Raw genomic sequence first — 19,081 nt, forward strand, 5'->3', positions numbered from 1 at the left:
AATGGGGCCTCTAGTTCCATTTGACCGCATCACTTGATTGCTAACGTGCAGTTAACGCACTGAAAATTATGTTTTATTGTTGGCCCGTATGACGCCATTCTTGCTCATAACACGTCACTGTGGCGCAAAATTTGAAAGTTTTTAAATACTTCTTGCGTTTTTTTCGTTAAAAAAACAACTTTTGTGGTTGTAATGGAGCTGAGTGAGATACTGAATCCTCGTTCTTTCAAATTAAACGAAGTTGTATTTTCTCTTCATGGCTCCTTTAAATACGTGTCCGGGCCCGTTCGCATAAATTTCTTGTATGCTTTGTCATCTGTCCAGGAGGTACTATTTTACAACAGAACACCACTTGTCAAATAAATTGTAGCAGTCTGCGTACAGAAAACAAATCATATACAACGTCATTTGTTATCAATTTGGTACGACATACAACGTTTTCTGAGCTTTTTTCTGGCCACAATAATTTTCTACGAAGACTACTCCTAATAAAGAGAGAGCTGGGAAACTGGAATAGTAAGATTTTATTTTACATGAGTAGTGTAGTACTCACCCGCTGAATTGTTAGAAGAAAGCCGTAAAATGTTTTACTCTGTTCTCGGAAAAAACAAGAAAGTACTACACGTAATGATAAAGCATTGGTGAGGAACATTTACATGTACAGTGATCCTTCACAATTACTGAATCATGCGCAAACAAATGTACCTCAGTATTTCGGCCTATATAAGTTACATGTAACTCCCACAGAAATGAATACGTCAGAAAGGAAACAAGCAAAATGAGGCTATGATACCTTTCTGAGCAAACGAGGACATCGTTCAAAAAAACCTTGTAAAATTATAGACTACCCCATGCAGCACTCTGTACCTCGAGTACCTCATCAAGGTAAGCTTGGTCGTCTGCACAACAACAGGGGCATTGTTTTAAGTTTTTACTTCGCGTGTAGGCTTACGCAAGCAGTTGTTCCAGTCTTTCCCTTGGACCATACGTCTGACCTATTTCTTCGAGTGTAAATGAATGAACTGCTCTACCTACAAACGTCGTTGCCTACACATATTCATCGTTTCAAATATGCTTTGTTATCTTATTCAGAAACCGGTGATAATTTGTGGTCCCTCCTTTTATGGTAAGTGTATTAGCCAGCTGACAATGTTGCTTGCATCTCCTCAATGGTGTTCCATGTTGTTGCTGACTGAAAACTTTCTATTAGCATTGTTCCCTCACCAACAGAATCTCTAAATGTGGATGTGGGCAAGCGGCATCGGTTGGCGCTATTCCGAGCAAGCCGGTGCAGTATTGAGAGACAATGGTCTTCTTGGGCACAAGACTGGGATACACAGATGCAGAAGCGTGCTTTAGATTCCGAGCTGCATTATCACAAAGCCTTCTGTATGCACAACCCTCGCCAAACATCACATCGACGCGGGTGGCAACCCACATGTAGCTGCATGCTTGGGATACTAATGCCAAGAAGCAGGCGATAATCAGTGGCTGCATCGACGATATCCTGCACATGGCTTCATTCGTTGGGCTTGTGTCCACGGTGTTCGTGCTGCAGGTTGGCGAAAAATATTTTGTGGGCTACATCGTTCCCACGAGATATGATTTACCTAATGCGTGCGCAAGGGTGGCAGATCACGAAGGTGCCTTTGTAAACTGGCTAGATGCGCAATTTCGATGAGCAAAATCATTTGCTAGCTTTCTCTCTCTCAGCGCTTCGGAGCAGACTCAAAGGCTCAGGGAGGCCTTTGGACAATACAACAGCAAAGCATTTTAGATCAAGGTCGTGTGAGTGGTCCATCATGATCCCTATCGATGTCATGCCTGTAGTAGTCGCATCGGGATGTTCTAAATTTACGCTTCCAACGATGCTTGGGGCTTCTGTGGAACCGGCGCTTTAGAGAATCCGACCAGGATAAGTGGCTCGTCTGGACCGTCTTCGGCCCTAGTTAAGAACTTCGTAGTGCTGGTCCAAACTTCGTGTGACATGAGCGCGGGGTTGCCTATCGTCTCCTATAATTATTCAGGTATTGGCTTGGTTTTTTACGTGGTTACCGACTTTTCTACGTAAGGCTTGTCCTTTGTCTGACCTGCGGGTCAATCGGGAGGTCGTCATGCGTTTCGGTGGGTCCTTATTTAGGATTTGTGGACATGCTTCTCGTAGGCAGTTCCGGCTTTGCAGTTTTCGCCGTCTTCATTTAGCGTGGGGGCCATCGAATCCTCAACTTTGGCCTCGGCGAACATAATCAATTCAGTTTTAGTGCTACCGCGATGTTGACATAAAGTTGAAGGCTAGGTAGATGAGTCTCGTCGGCTGCGTAGATGCGTCGGCGCTTAAGAAAGGGTTTGTGGTTAAAACCTATGGTTGTACGCATTCATGAGGTTGTTCGCGGTGCACCGTGCTTCTTTTCGCATCATGAAGACTACGCAAAGCGGAAGCCTTTTGAGGTCCACCCACTGCGCTGTCATTGCTTCGGTGACAAATTGGACAAAGTTCACTTGTGGGAGTGGAATCGCCTGAACCAGAAATAGAAGTGGCTGCCCCGCTAGGTGGAGCCTTAACTCGTTCTTTGAATGAAGCACTTTGTTAGTTACCGGTATCTCCAAATAACCTTCTTTCAAGGGTGTCACCAAATCACTCTTCCTGCTGAGACAGTCACTGCTTCTTACCGCCGAGTAATTGTTGTTGGAGATACACTCCTGTTTTTCCGGTGATATTGTTACATTGTTATCGTTGGAAGGGTTTTTCAACACTGGAAAAAAATTTGTTCATTTTAAGTGTGATTAACAGGATGGGATCTTCGAACTCATGCGATTTGATTTCCTTCGGTAAATGATCCAAGCGAAAAAGCTATTCAATATCGCTGTCGAGCTTCTTCAGGCAAGCGTGTGTTTCGAGTAGGCTTGTCTTCATAAAAATGAGCTTGCACATTGATATTGACTCGGCGCTCTTAGCAGTTTTGATGTCTTCAATCAGTGTGGTTACGTTCTTTCGGATAAGGCCTCGTCTGTAGCAAAGGGCTTCCAGGTCCATTCTCGACGTCGTCAATACCTACGCTGTCGTTGAGGAGGATCACTGTCCGTAGACGGTCGAAGCCTTTGTTGACTTTTACTGGTTTCGACAAGGCATCCTGAAAGAATAGGTAAATCGTTGAGGACGTGGGGTCCACTATAGTTTTGGCACGTCGTCAACTTCTTCGGGTTTTCTTCGTGGACGGTTGTGGCCAATGGTCAAGAGCAGCAGCTCAGAGCAGCAGCTCAGAATACTCTGGCCAGGGAACTTAATATGATGATGGCAGTTATTCTCGGAGCTCCCTTGCACATGGTAATGAGGATCACACAGAGCCCGTTTGAAAACACTCAGGTCGAGGTCAACATCATTACACGTAATTTTTACTAAATTGCTTCTTAGGCTCACCTCAGTTAGAATGGCGTTATATGATGCCGGGGTATTGCGCTCAATGTAAACGAGAGTATGCATAAAATATTAAGGGGATGGTGTGTAGAACACAAATGCACAGCTTTCTACAGTATGATTACTTTGATATGAGAATGCCCACTTTTGCTGTGGGCTGCTTGCATGGCTCATTTTTGTTCTGTACAGAGGGGCTCTAACAGAAATAGCCCTTATAAAAATAAACCGACCTTAGTAAAAGCTGCAAACGTACAGAACAAAATTTGTTTGCATTTAAAAGTTTGAAATCACAGTAGCTCTGTTTTTTTTTTGAAAAATTGCCATCTCCTCCAATTCAGACGAATATATTGCTTGGCAAAGACCCGGTGCATGATTATGGCACTTACCTGAAAGAAATTTGTGCAGTTAGAGTAAGGTGCTTCATTTTTCCAAACGTCAAAAATCTTGTTGGTCAGACCGTTTCTCGGTTTCATGAGCTCCATTGCCTGCTGTAACAGAAATTCCGCATAATGTCAAATATTTTAGGGTGTCAACAACTTACGAAACGAAAATGTCGTTTCAATGTATGCACGAACCCTTCGACAAAAAAATTCGGAGACAATGCTCTTTAAAACACAGTGCTCGGCAACTTCATGCACCTTCCTATTTACGGCGGCCGGAAGGAAACACGAACGCCGGTTGAGGACAAACAAAAAGTGCTGCATGTTTTTTTACGCTAAAATGGTTTATGCCGGGGTTCACCGAGACCTAAGTGACGTCATATCTATCACGGAAATGACATCGTCAGAAAAAAGTCGCGGTGGCGGCGGTATTCGAGCCGCGAACTCTTTTGACGCGACGGGAGGTACAAAACGCTCTCCCGACTGCGCTATGTACCGACGCGTGAATAGGACGACCAACGCACCTTATAGCCTTTCTTTAAGATGGAGCTGGCATCTAGTAGAGGCGAAGCAAGTAGTGCATCATAACGCTGTCGGCGCATCAGTTGCAATCGGCGCATCAGCGACAGCGCCTACGTAGATTGGGGACGCGCCGCGCGAGCTACGGAGAGGGAGACTTGCGGATGTCGCGCTCGTGACGCGGTCCTCTCCTTCTTTCGCTCTAGCGGACCGTGTGAGCAATAAAGATTCGCTGACAGCCCGTTTGGTTTCATTCGCACGGACGGGTTTTGCGAACGCCTGTGGTCTCAGTCGAATTTGCGCAAAGCTCCTACGCGTGAAATCCACTGTCTAACGTTGATGCGTCCCCCGGTGCCATACCGACGAAATATAAATAGCGACGTGCAAGTTTTTATCAGTGCACAATAAACATTCAAGTGCTCCTGTGAAGGCACATTACCCTTTTGTGGTTTACCGGTTCCTATTGAAGAGGGAACAACAATTTTTCCTTCCTTGACCAATGTACGTCCTTTGCACCCTTTGAAATACCTTATTTTCCTTTCCTAAAGAGCGTTGCGAACAGCGCGAAATCAAAACTGCATCAAAAGTGCCTAAAACCTTGACCTAAAGCGTGTCCATTGTTTCCTGCGTTCTCATCGGATGGTCAAACCTTCAAAGACCAAATTGGCAAACGAAGTAAGAACCGATGAGACCTTTTTTGCGCACGCCGTAAGGGTATTTACAAACAATTTACACGTATACCGATATGTGGATTCTAATTGTGTTTATATTGTGTTCCTTCTTGATGATCGATAAGTACATTGTCTTTTGCAATTTTCAAGTAACCGTTTTGACAGCATAGAAAAACCGGTTTGACAGACGTGCCATCTGCCCGCAGATCTTGTCAGGCCATTTTGTTCGATCAAATGGTCTGTGGGAAAATACAATATTTCTTTTTTTACCGAAAGGCCATCGGTCCCACTAAAAAATCTCTCGCTTTAAAACCAAAGGGTGGCCACCTAAAATAACCAAATCATAGCACTAACTCCCCACTTCCACTGCGCGTGACCTGAAAGACTGTCTGCCATTGTTTTCCAGTAAAGGGATGAGCGATAAGTGGGCAGAAGAAAAAAGTGTTTCGGATCTAGTTCAACAGTACGCAGCACAAAAACAGTATATATTTCGCACAATTTGTGCTGCTCGTAGTTTTTTTCCCTGCAATAAATTTTTGAAATGTTGTTTATACGGTATCTACGTTTCCAGCAGTAGCATACGTGCGTGTCACTCTAGCGTTGCACTTTCAAATTTCATGATCAAGTTATTTATCGAGTTGGAACGTATGAACCAGCGTATAGGCTTCACACATTTCCGATCACACGAGCTAATTGCGCTGTTTAAGAAATGCAGACTAAGGATCTAAAGTAAGCGACCTGTCGGGTAATTAAATTATAAAAAACAGGAGCTTTGTTGCTTTGATGCTTGCAGATATGCATACGACGCACTTGGTAATATTATGTCCTAATAAATAAACTGCCTACTTTACGGTTGATTGCACGGCGCTTTGATACATGAGAGAACTGTAATGTAGCAGCAACAGTGCTTTCTCAGCGTTATAATTAATATGCTTATCTTTTATTCTAATTTTCTTTCTGCGTCACAGCAGCAGAGATTATTCTAGGTGCCCCCGAACAGCGGTGAAATACGCCACTTCACACCTAGGCGAGCACAAACGAAACTCTGCTCCGGCCATCACTGTTTATTAAATTTTGTATGATAAAACACGTTTGTAAGATGCCAAAATTAAGCTTGTACACCAGTCTGCTATTTATAAACATAACGCCATAATGATAGTCCAGGGGATCGGGCTAGGGAGTAAATATTTTTGTCTTGTTTTCAAAATAGGTAGTTGTCCAAACCCATTTTAAAATTTCAGGTTGTGAATCAAGTGGATCCGAAAAAATTCACAGCATATCCACGGGGTGAATGATGATGAGTGGGCGAAGCTCCTGAGGGGAAATCATCGGTAAAACCGTGACTCTTCAGTGAAAGTTCACCCACTACATCTGTGTCCGAACGTAACATCTAGAAAGTCTCGCTTAAACCGCGCGTCGGCACCTTGGGGCTGAGCTCGCCTGATGCGTTTTGCAGACGCCTCACGAGCTCTCACTGCATCGGGGTCTGCCTGCCGATACGCGCGCTTTCTCGCCGCTTCCCGTTCTCTGACGTTTTGGAGATCCTCTTCGTGCCGCAGCCGTGCCGCTTCGCGTACGGCAGGGTCCTCGCGCCGTTGCCGTGACGCTTGGGCCTCTCGTTCTCGAACGCTGGGATCTTGGCGGCGTCGTCGCGCAGCCAGACGACACGCTTCGGCCTCCCGCTCTCGTACGGCCTCCCGCTCTCGTCGGCCTCCCGCTCTCGTACGCTCACGCTTCGGCCTCCCGCTCTCGTACGGCGCAGCTTCACGGAACGCTTCTGCCTCGCGGGCTCGCACATCAGCAGCCTTATCCATCGGGCGACTCCGAGCGCGCGCCAACAGCGAACAGATTTTATTACAACGCTCCCCGCCATCTAGTAAACAATCCAAGAAGTAACTAGAGGTAGCCACGCCATCTAGTAAACAATCCAAGCGCATCTTTTCATCATATACAAGTACCGCCATCTAGTAAACAATCCAAGAACTAAACTAGAGGTAGCCACGCCATCTGGTAAACAATCCAAGAACTAAACTAGAGGTGGCTACATACATACGTCGAGGATGGACAGATCCACGCCTTACGGAGCTTCGCCCCTAAACATATTAACAAGACAGGTTGTTTAGATCCTCCACACGAAATAACGGGTTCAGCACGAACGCATAAGCAGTGTTGAATCACAGAGGATGTCTATCTCGCCTCAGAATAGGTTTGAAGGAATTCACTGCGACCTTTTCTGTATTTTTGTTGGTATAATAATCAATTACCCCTGGTAATACAAAAAACTTATACCTCCACCAATTCCGTCTCCCTAACTGTTATACCTAATTTCTGAGACTCGGAAATTTTCAGATTACAAATTTTTCCTAATAGGATACCGCACCAAATTGAAAATTGTTGACGTGTTTTAAGTGCAGCACTACATGTCAGTGAGCACGGGGTCGCGGGTTCTATTCCCGGCCGGGGCGGCCACTTTTCTGATGGAGGCGATCAGCAAAACCGCCTGGTGTACGAGAATTCGGCGCCAGAGTAAGATGCCTTGGTGGTCAAAATTAATCCGGAGCCCGTCACTACGAAGGGCCTCATCAGCTGCGTTGCGTCGGCCCGTTAAACCCTACAATCAATCAAATGAAAGCGTGTCGTTGTCTTACTGATGTTCCCGAAGCCGACGTGCGGCAGAAACAGAAAATAACGTAACTAATACTACGCGTGATTGATCACGACAATATAATGGCCAGGGAGCGAAAGGCGAAGAATGACACCAGAATGCTCAATCAGCTTTAGCAAAGACGAACCCATTTGCAAGGCTACGTAAGCAGTTTCTTTAAAAGTTTTACGGCAGCCTTGTTTGACAACCTACTCGAATAACAGATAAGGTTCCAAATTTATGTTTTGTGCCTTATTCTGCGCTGTACATCCCGTACGTTTTCTGAATTTTATCATCGGGTGTAACGTTTTGTGGCTTATTTTGATTATAACGAAAGTGCTTCGAACAATTACTAGATTTCTAGCGCGTAAATTATCAGCAACCGCGAAATTGAGCGCGCCGTTTTTTGCTTTGTTTCTGACTGATGTTATTAGCCCAAAGTTGGCGAGAGTCCCCCCTTGCTTATTTCAATCCTGTAAGCTCAGAAACCTCATTAATCTCGACAAGATATTCTGTTTTATTTATGGACTAATATTGTCTGGAAACATATAGGTGGCGTAAACCCCACAAAGCCGTAACAAAAGACCGGCAACGAGGACGACAAAGAAAGTGCAGGCGAACAATGCGCTGGCTGTCTAATGGCTGCCATGTAAATACTGTAAATAGATTGTTCACCTTCCTCATTGTTCGTCTCATCTGCTCTGCCACCACGTTACATTTGGTGAGTGTGCGGGTAATGTGTTTTATGAGAAAGGACACATCGACGACGAGGCAAAAGAAAAAATCATCGTCTTTGGATGGCGCGCTTGTGCCTGGCTCTCGGTTCTCTAGCGCTTTTAGGTTAGGACCTTCACTGTGGCTCTTTCCTGCTTAGATGCAAAGCATCTCTTGCTCGGGGGATGTCCCGCGTCCGTGACCCGTCCGCAGCACCTCTGATGATGATTGCGGCAGGATGCCGCTAGGGATTGGTCAACCAAAGAATCCATCACGAGATTGTTTCGCATACAACCACCGTCATCATCTTGTCGTACGGGAACCACTGAAGAAGAAGAAGGAGAAGAAGACACAGCTGCGAAGAGGAGGGCGTGTACGTTGCCCTCAGCCTGTGCACCAACGTCAACAACCTTTACTTCACCAACGCTGACGGAGACTACCGAGTCCACCACAGAGACGCAACATCGACAAGAACATGATGGACGAGTTTCGCCGCCTCGAAAACCACCGCCTACTCACCGTAACACAACAGTACTTGCGTGCCTTTGCCACCGGTGTGGACCCGGACGAGATATTCCCTGTGGCGCTACTAAACACCAGATCTCTCAGCATAATGGCAACACAATGGAACCACAGAGAACCCCCATGATGCTTCGCATCCCCATCATGGCTCCCCACGGGAAGATGGTGTAATTTTTGTGCCTCATTAAACCACCACCCAGGGTACGCATTTGCTTTTTAATACACTGGTTGAGGAGCTGGGTACAACCACCTGATGTCCCGGACCCTTCTGGCAGCCCGGTACGGCCACCCTTTGTTGACACTCCGGTTCATCGGATTAGCCGCCGCCAACTCGGCCTGTCTCCTGAGTACGGCCTCCTTCCCAGCGACGCGCAGAGATGCCTATTGTTACAACAGCAAGTAATGGCGCAACCAGTTGCCTCTCAGGTAACACTTCATCAGCCACGCACTCCTGTCATCTTCCGTGGCGACGCGTTCGAAGGTGTCGAGGACTGGCTGGATCAGTTTGAGCGTGTCGCGTTGTTTAACCAGTAGGACCCTTAACCAAATCTTAGGCGTGTGTACTACTCGCCGGATGACGGCGTCAGGACCTCGTACGAAAACAAAGAGGCGAGGGGCCAATTGTCGTCGTGGGATGAATTTCGGCAGGAGCGTCAGGAGTCGTTCCCCTGCAGAGACCACCGAGAGCATGCGCAGCGACTTCTAGAATCCCGAATTCAAATCACCAACGAAACTGTCGCGATGTTCGCGGAGGACATGGCTCGACTATTTCGGAGAGCCGATCCCGATATGTCCGAGCGGAAGAGATATCTAATGCACGGTGTAAAAGAGCAGCTGTTCTCTGGCCTCATACGGTAATGTTCCTCGTACTGTGAAGGATTTCATCAAAGAGGCGACAGCCATCGAGCGAGCCCTGCAGCAGCGACGCCGACCGTGCGACCGTGGGTCCGGCAGATCCTCCTGCCCCACTGTCACTGTTGTGAGTGCTGCGTCCACCGACCGATCGCTGCGGGAGCTCATCCGATCTATCGTTCTGGAGGAGGTGTAGCTGCGAGGACTCGTTTCGTTCGAACTGGCGTCTGCATCAGTCGTTCACATCGTGCGCAAAGAAATCAGGCAGGCCTTAAAGGTTGCAGCCCCGGAACGGCAGCCACACCCGCTCCAAGCAAGCTATTGGCCCAAGACATATCGGTTGGGTAAACCCCAAAGCGCCGTCAAAAAAGAGCCGCGACGAGGACGACGAGGAGAGTGCTGGGGGACCATGCGCTGGCTGTCTGATTGCCACCTTGTAAATACCGTGAAAGGATTGTTCACCTTCCTGATTGTTCGTCTCATCTGCTGCGCCACCACGTTACGTTATACTGAGGAATCTACTGTGTGATTATTTTCTTATTTTAACAATGATAGTACCATTTCCATGGAGCTAATATTGTAGCGTGTTCCACCGCCGAAAAATGGAGGCTGTTACCTTCATCACGAAGACTCCTGCCGCTCGCAAGATCAGATACAAGGCCCCAGACCGCTGGTGCTTTCCCTTTGCCGCCGCATCCCATCGCCGGCGAAATGACCGCATCTGAAACTACAAAATGGAACGAATGCGTTAGGGCGGTAGGTTAGTGAAACTCAGCTCTCCGCACGAGAGATCTCAGGGCGGTATGTTTTATCACACACAGTGGTACCTTTATCCTTGGCGTTTTTTAACAGATGGAGGGCACTTCAATTAATTAGCGATGGTCTCCAAATAACACACACAGCCAAGGACTGAATTCCTAATAAAAAAGCATGGCTATGAAAAGAGGCCAGCTTGTCTGATGGAGGGACTGGCAGCCTTTCGCTTGTTCCTCAACTCGCTCGGGGCTTCGCAGTTCAGGCGCCTATGTTAAAGTCACCCAGAGGCGCCGGAGAATTCAGCAATTCCGTCAGTCAACTCTATTCAAAGTTTTTGTATCGTTTAATAAAAACCTCGCTGGTGCCAATTGTAGAATTTTAGCTTTCGTACTCAAGCCTAAATTTACGCTTCTGTGGTGCTGTGGCATTTCTGAGAAATGAGAAATTGTTTAATTCCTAAAATTCTGATTGATTGATTGTAGGGTTTAATGCGCCGACGCAACGCAGGCGATGAGGCGCGCCGTAGTGGAGGGCTCCGGATTTTTTCTGACCACTTGGGGAACTTTAACGTGTGCCGAAATCTCATGCACATGGCCTTTTTCGGCTTTCGCCTCCATCAGAAAAGCGGCTGCCGCGGCCGGGAGTTGAACCCACGAACTCGTACTCAGCAGCACAACGCCTTAGCCACAGAGCCACCGCGGCGGGTCATTTAAAAAATTCCATCATTATTATTAGAACTTGTTGTTGTCAGAGCTTTTTAAAATTACTAATGGCCACTGAAAGTGGATTATTATTTTCTCTGATTTTGATTTGCGGCATGGCCATAGTTTCTCTTCCAGCAGCTGGTAATGTAGAAGTGGTTTAGTAACTAAGAATACAGCAACGGTGGCGGCCGTCATCTACACAGGCCCATTTTGTACACAGGAAGAGGAAACCGCATTTATATTATTCGCCCACAAAAATTTGGTCACCCAACACCGCCCTTAGACGATTATAGCATTTGTATCCACCACAACGTGTCCTCTCCTGCCAAGTTTTTCGGATCAAATGGGAGTGCGATTTCCTGTCTGATTTTAGAATGACAATCTGCCGTGCATACGTAAGTGTTTACTGCTCTATTTTGTGGACTCAAACACCCGGTGTTTCTGATCCATATCGTAGCAGCGACATTGATAAGAAACCTTCGAAGGTATCTATGAAAAGAAGGCTGCTCAAACGTATAGAAGCCCTTGCCAAAGGAGCCCGATTTGAAGTGATCCCTTTAGATTTCTTCAACCCCGCAAACTTTGCCTTTGAGTTCTACCCGTGTGCAGCGCATGATTGTGGTGTGCTTGCTTAGGTCAATCCCTACCCCATTCTCCTCGCCGCGCGAGCTGCGCTCTCCGCCACTCACACCCTCTCATCTCCGATGCCCCTCTCTCGTCCACACTCCTCTCCCTACACTATAAAAAAAATAATTGTTAGCGGCGACCGGTTTTGATCCCACGACCCTGTGGGCGGAACGCGAGGTACATAGTGCTCTTCCCACTGCGCCACAAAACCGAGACAGATTCAAATGCTACGAAGGCGCCTTATATCCTTGACGCATTCAAACTACGTCTAGAAGCTACTGATACAACGCATGATGGGGCAATGATTAACACTTGCAATAAAAGAAAAGAAGCTCCCACTTACCGCAACAATGATGGAGTAAAGGTCGTTGCGACAGCGAAGCCCCAAGCATACCACTTAGAGAGATTGACCAAGATTGGCCAATAAAACATAATAATAATCATAAAACATAATAATCATACGCGTTCCCGACACGTTTCACGCGATTTCAGAATCAATCCAACGGAAACACCAAGTGAACCCCACGATTCCTACAAGTGAACCGGGTTCCCCTAGCGGCGAGGTGGGCGCATTTTTTTTGTAGCATGACCTGCACTTTCCAAGGCTGTGCAGTTTTGCGTGGCTCCTGGAGAGCCGTGCTGCACATGCACGAGTAGTTGTGACGTCTCACGGCGCACAGTTGGCGCGCTAGAGCCTCCACCGTCGCGAGTAGATTTTATTGGATTACATTGAATTAGATTGAATGGGAATATATTTGATTGCATTGCATTCGATTGGTTTGGAAATCGTTTTAGCAGAAGTAAGCATGATAATCAGCTACTCCTAGACGACCCGGAGGCCTAAGAATACGTAGCTGAACCTTAGTTCATGCTACGTATATCCTTGCATAGGCGAGCAAAGCCACTGATAATTTTTTTATTGTCGCTCAGCCGTATGTGACCGTTAGCCCCTTTTATTCTTTCTTCGGCCCGGGACATTGGCCATAAGGAGGAACAAAGTCATCAACCCTAAGATATTCAGATCAGCAAGAAATATAATGTATGTGGCTAGTGTCCGAAATTGCACAAGAAGTGGGTAGGCAAAGTTAGTTCGCTTTTCGAAAATCCTGAGCGCTTGTTCGCTTCTAGGGGTCGTCTGATATTCTGTCAAGTATGCCAATTTCAGCCCGCACGTTAGCCCCGTGTATATAAGCTGTTTCTTTCAACACGAGTGGTTGGCTTCCACATAAACGATTAAAAAGGACTAGGCAAACATTCTCAGTTCTGTCCTTGCAAACAGTGATCCACAACATGTCCTTAATCTATGCGTGAACTCAAACGAAAATTATATAAAGCCATTAGGCACTATGTGTCAGTACCCCATAGCTGGTGTGAGATCTCTCTTATAACCTTGAGTACGTCGAAGCATTACATTCTTAGGTGCTTGACTTGTGCAATGAATGATAGTTACTCATCTTCCCAACACCCAAGGTGCTCTCTTTAAGCACAAGTTTTTTATTGACTGTCATTGCGCGGTCAGGGTAAATACCATGCTGACTACATAAAACCTCGCAGGTTCTTTTCGCCGGAATAAACTAGTAACAATTTTCATCTGCCCATTTCGTAAGGCTGTGCAAACCTCGTTGGATATGCCTCTCACATATAGACATACAATAGACTCCGGTTAAAACGAACCTGCTAAACACGACCTTCATGATTGAAACAAACAAAAATTTGATCTCTTGATATGTTCACAATGCAAAAAAAAACTTCCGCTGGAGGAGAATTTCTGATAATACGAACAATTTCTTACGGCCCATTCTAGTTCATTTTAACCAGACTATACTGTATTGCATGGCTTATAGGCTATAGGAACGTCGTCTGCATATAGTGAGTAGGAAATACAAGGAGGAAGTGCATTTCCCGAATTATTCATAAAAATAATGAAGACGATTTCGCTGAGAACGCCACCCAATAGAACTACACTTTCATGATTTAAAATTTTGATAAGACATTCCATGTCTAACGCGAAAAATTTGCTCTAAGAAGCATTCTTTAAAGCTGTTCACGATATTTCTAGTTTCTGAAATACGCTGCAGATTACAAAGAATGCCATAACGGCATGTTGTGTGATAGGATGTCTGCATATCAACAAAATAAACAATGCTGCTTGTATACAACGGCTTCCCTATTTTAGCATTCAAGCGCCACCAAATGGTCTTTCGTGGATCTCCCGAGTGGTGCACCGACTGGCGATTGTCGATGATACCATTGTAGTCAAGAAAATACATTCGGTGGAGTATTAGTTTTTCAATGTTTTTGCATACGCAGCTGGTCAAAGCGACCACCCTAAAACTTGTTGCGATTGCAGAATCTTCTCCCTAATTCAGGAGTGGCATTACAATGGCTTTTTTCCAGGCCTTTCAAACTAGCCTCTACTCCAAATTTTTTTACACATCAATAAAGCCTCCTCAAGCATGTCATTTTCGAGTTACCGAATAATGCTCTATATTATTCTATCTGCACTAGGTCCTGATTTCCCGCAAGTTGTAACGGCAACGTGCAGCTCTTGCATGGTAAACGGCCAAATTACGAGGAAAAAAGTTGAACCTTCAAACTAAAAAAATGTTTTCGGAATACCCGAACCTAATTTACAGCCTGTTGAATATTCTTATGGGTTTCGTGGCACCAACAAAGATGGCACCATGATCCATTAACCTGTCATGTCGTGTATATAAACATAGGTCGCCATCGGTAGCCCACGGCGGCGTTAATGTGGGCAAGTTTGTTCCTTCCGGTGTAGCGGACCGCGCCCCACTACACCACGCTGGCGACAAGGACGGCCTTGGGATATCGCCTCCGCCGCTGTATCTCGACACAGCGGGAGCGCCAGTGATCCCCTTGCACCGCTGGTATAACTTGTTCCGGAAATTTGTGGTCACGTCCGGCGCCGGCGAGGAGCCCGCAGTTCACCGTCGCTCGCTGCAGCTTCGCTGCCTGGCCCTCGAGGGTCAATTGATTGTAAGTTGCTTAAGTACAGGCGTACAAATTGCTCTTCTGCTAGTTTTTTTCTTCTCTTTTTGATGTCACGGCGCCGAAGGTGTTGTTGTGGCGGGGCATCCGCAGATCGGCCGCAGATCCGCAGATCGCAGATATTAAAGTTCGCTTACAGCTTGCGGAGCCTGCTTAAAATTACTCCTTATCAAGTTAAGCGTGCGGGCTGCCTTTGCGGTTATTGATTCTACGTGTCGATTCCATGTTAGGTCGCAAGAAAATGTGACTCCGAGATATTTAGCGTGGGTTACCTCAGGGATAGCTTCGTTACCCAGATTATATTGTGTCTGGAGTGGTTTGCGTTTCCGGGAAAATTGAATATGTTTGCATTTAGATACGTTTAGGGACATGAGCCACTGGCTGCACCAAAAACAGATTTTGTCTAAGTCAGTTTGTAATGCCAGCCTATCATCATCACCTCGGATTTCCCTGTACAGAACGCAGTCGTCTGCGTATAGCCTTATACTTGAAGTTATGCTCGCACCAATGTCATTGATATAAATCAGAAATAAAAGTGGTCCAAGTACCGACCCTTTCGGTACACCAGATGACACAGGAACGTTTGTTGATTCAACACCATTTATTACAACCTTTTGGGATCGACCAGTAAGATAATTTTGAATCCAGCAAATCTTGTTTGCAAAGCCAAGAAAAGATAGTTTGTGTAAGAGGAGACTGTGAGAAACTTTGTCGAAAGCTTTCTGAAAATCAAGCAGTACACAGTCTGTTTGTACACCTTTATCGAAAGATTTAAATAAATCGTGCGAGAATTCTGTTAGTTGAGTGGTGCATGATCGGCCTGACCTAAACTCATGTTGGTAATCGACAAAGAAATTGTTGTTTTCCAGATTGTAAAAGATGGTTGTTTATAACACTAGTCAACAAGATAGGTCGATAGTTTGGAACCAAATCTCGATTTCTGGTCTTGTTAATGGGCACCACATTTCCGATTTTGCAATCCTGCGGTAGTGTGGAACTTGAAACGGATATATTATACAATAGTGTTAAATACCTAGATATGGCAGAAGCGCAGGATTTAAGGACAAGATTCGGAATTCTATCAGGGCCTGGTGCTGAGTTTGGTTTTATGTTTTGAAGAAGCTTCAGTACTCCTTAACGATCAACGCTAACTTCAGGCATAGGCTGAAGTACTGGGTATGCGGAAGTTGGAAATTGGCTAGGTTGAGACTTTGAAAAGACAGATTCGAAATGCTCGTTAAAGCATGTTGCTTTATCCACATTATTAAGGACAGGGTTGTTACCAAACGTGAGTGGCGGAATACCTGTATCATTTTCACGGTTGGTCTTCACCAATTTCCAGAATTCTTTGGTGTTATCTTAAATTTTTGAGCCTAAAGAATAAAACCACGTATTTTTTGCAGATATAATTTTACACTTTATTAGATCGCCCACCGCTCAAGGCAGGCAAATAGAGCCGGCTCGGGATGTGATCTGTGCTTCATGAACATTTGTTTTCTCTTATTTATGAGTGTTTTTACTTCTCTCGTAAACCACCGCTTGACGACCAAAGGCTCGTCTATAGGATCGAGCTCGCATCATCGTCACGAGTCAAAACGTGGTGACAACGCTACGATGATGAATCCCGAAAAGCCTATGCGGCTGGCCTGCTAAGACGACTCGACTTCGACGAGACCTCTTGTCGTTGAACTTACCGGTACCTGTAGCCACGCCTAAGGATAGGACGTAGGACTCCCCAGAGAACAAGTTTTTTGTATTCGCTCATGATGTATTGCTTGTGTGTATGTTTGGTTGCCGTTGCTAGCTCAGCTAACGCCATGCCGTATCCGCCCAGAACTCAGTACAGCGTCACATACTTGTTGCCGGCGCGTACGAATGCCAATGTCTGCGTGGAGGTTTAACTTGCTTTTATTTTTTTTGTTATGCGTTGTCTGTCCATCTATAATATCGTTCGTGTTTGTGTAGTAAAAATGTTTTGTGTAAAGGGGTCCCCAAAGTCGTTTTGAGCTCAACAAACCAACCAAGTCAATCGTTAGTATGTGTGGGAAACGTCATCTGTGCCAAGTGTATCTTTTTATCGTGCAACTGAGAGCTGCAACTTTTGTTGCAAAGTTTGTTGCCGCGTTCCCACATTTCCCTGCAAGTTTTATGGCTCCGCCAATTGGACTAATGTACATCAACGATTCTCCAAGATGCGTCTAGAAGCAGAAATAATGCTGTTGTACTGCTTTTTCTTGCACTTTCAGGGAAGAGAAGCGTCGTATTCTAAGCGTTGGGGGGTCGCGATGGCACGTTTGGTGAATAAGCGGTTCCGGCAGAAGCCCTAACACTATGGTGTTCGTTGTTATGCATTTTTTCTCTGTGATACCACACTTGTCGTTAAGGCGCATTGGAAAGGCTGCACGACAGCGAAGCCTGCTTTCGATTTGGCAGACCACCTTTCCACACGACGCCGATAGCGACACGAACACGTGTGCCGATGGAAAGTCCGCGTGGTGTGACCGACTCGCTAACCGATGGCGCTGACACTACGATAGTACGAATGGTCATCGGATATCGGTCGAGAAACAAAAATTCCGCCCCGACCAACATTCGTGGCGTAATTAATTCGGCTCTGCTGTGTTAGTTACAAGAGTGTTGTGGCGACGACCCAGCAGCTTGCGTCGTCTGCTGCCGCAAACGGGCACGCTCCAGGAACGATGACGCTGGGGCTGAGCCACGAGTTGCGAGTGCTGACCACGCGCTTGCGGTGCGCGCTGGGCACGAGGTGGAATAAAGCGGGGACCCCAGTTTGGGTCCATGGCGCTGTAGCGTGCAGACGTGTGTCTTCTCATCTCTCTGTCGCCGTCGCGACATTGGTCACCCGGACGTTGCAGCGGAGCCACGTACTCAGAATGGACCCTCCCCGCGACGCCAGCGGTCCTTCTGTGTCCTCCGCTGCCTCTTCACCTGGCATCTCCGCCGTCGCTTGCCGTTTGCCCCCCTTCAGCGCTAAGCACCCCGACGTGTGGTTTCTTCAAGCCGAGGCAAGCTTCCGAGTGAGTCACATCACGTCTCAAGAGACTCGCTTCAACCATCTACAACAGTCACTGCCTATTGAGATCGCGGTTGAGGTTCGTGACATCCTTGCCAACCCGCCTACCACGAACCCTTACGACACGTTGAAGGCTGCCATCTTGAGCCGCACGAGCCCTTCGGAACGGCAGCATTTCCAGGGGCTGCTTTCTGCAGAGGATTTGGGTGACCGTCGACCTTCGCAGCTCCTTCACGAACTGCAAACCCTGCTCGGCGACGCACCTTCTGCCACGGACTCCCGTTTGTTGAAGGAACTTTTCCTGCGACGGCTCTCCTCTTCTGTGCAGATGATCCTCGCGACTTCCTTTGACCTTCCCTTATCCGCGTTGGCCGCGCATGCTGACAAGATAATGGAAGTCGCCACGTTGCATCCGCCTTTGTCCACGGTGGCATCCGCTCAATCTTCCGACCATACCACCGTGGCGGCGCCTGCTACTCCTTTGCCCTCACCGCTATCCGACGACCTCGCCGCTCTCCGAGAGCGCATGCAAAACTTGGAGGAGCTTGTCGCATCGGCTGGTTACAGCTCGCCGCCGCCTCGCAACCGTCGTGCTCGCCGGTTTGGCCCTTCTCGCCGTACCCCGTCTCCGCAAGTATTTCGCCAGGAAGGCACAACGCGCCAGCCACCTCAACACCCTGATTCATTGTGCTGGTACCATCGCCGCTTCGGTGCAGCGGTGCAACGTTGCACCCGTCCTTGCGGCTGGCCGGGAAACGGGACGAGGGATCGTTAGCGGCGGCGACCGATTCCCAAGCCAGCGACAGTCGCCTCTTCTACATCACAGATGCAACCAGTGGTCAATGTTTCCTAGTTGACACTGGTGCTGAAGTGAGTGTGCTCCCCGCTAATTCCTGTGACCGCACTCAAGCACCACTGTGCCATCTCCAAGCTATTAACAAGTCCAGCATTCCCGTGTACCGAAAAAAATCTCTGATGGTCAACATCGGCCTACGCCGTGCGTTCCGCTGGATTTTCCTCGTGGCCAACGTGAGTCACGCCATTCTGGGAGCCGATTTCCTTTCGGACTTCGGCCTCCTGGTTGACATGGCCCGAAAAAGAATCCTGGACGCCAAAACCGGCCTTTCTGTCATTGGCAAATCGTCTCCAGTCCATCCGTTCGCATTTACGCTTCTTTGCGAACTACCTTCTCCGTACCGGGAATTGCTGAACGAGTTTCCTTCCCTGACTG

At 47.0% G+C, this 19,081-nt stretch overlaps 1 long non-coding RNA gene across 1 annotated transcript in view; it reads right to left on the reverse strand.

Annotated features, from left to right (window-relative positions):
* Nucleotides 1-265: 265 nt before the first annotated feature.
* LOC144145027 (uncharacterized) overlaps nucleotides 266-19,081 on the reverse strand; it is a 29,968-nt gene continuing 11,152 nt past the window's right edge. Inside the window, exons 2-4 of the long non-coding RNA XR_013317400.1 lie at nucleotides 10,334-10,444; nucleotides 3,802-3,903; nucleotides 266-374 (exon numbers count right to left, since the gene is read on the reverse strand). This is a non-coding gene — a long non-coding RNA (uncharacterized LOC144145027). The remainder of the gene's footprint in view (nucleotides 375-3,801; nucleotides 3,904-10,333; nucleotides 10,445-19,081) is intronic.

This window comes from Haemaphysalis longicornis, unplaced genomic scaffold (genome assembly GCF_048455015.1).
Source record: "Haemaphysalis longicornis isolate Haplotype H1 unplaced genomic scaffold, Haemaphysalis longicornis Haplotype H1 scaffold_7, whole genome shotgun sequence".
Taxonomy (NCBI): Eukaryota; Metazoa; Arthropoda; class Arachnida; order Ixodida; family Ixodidae; genus Haemaphysalis; species Haemaphysalis longicornis.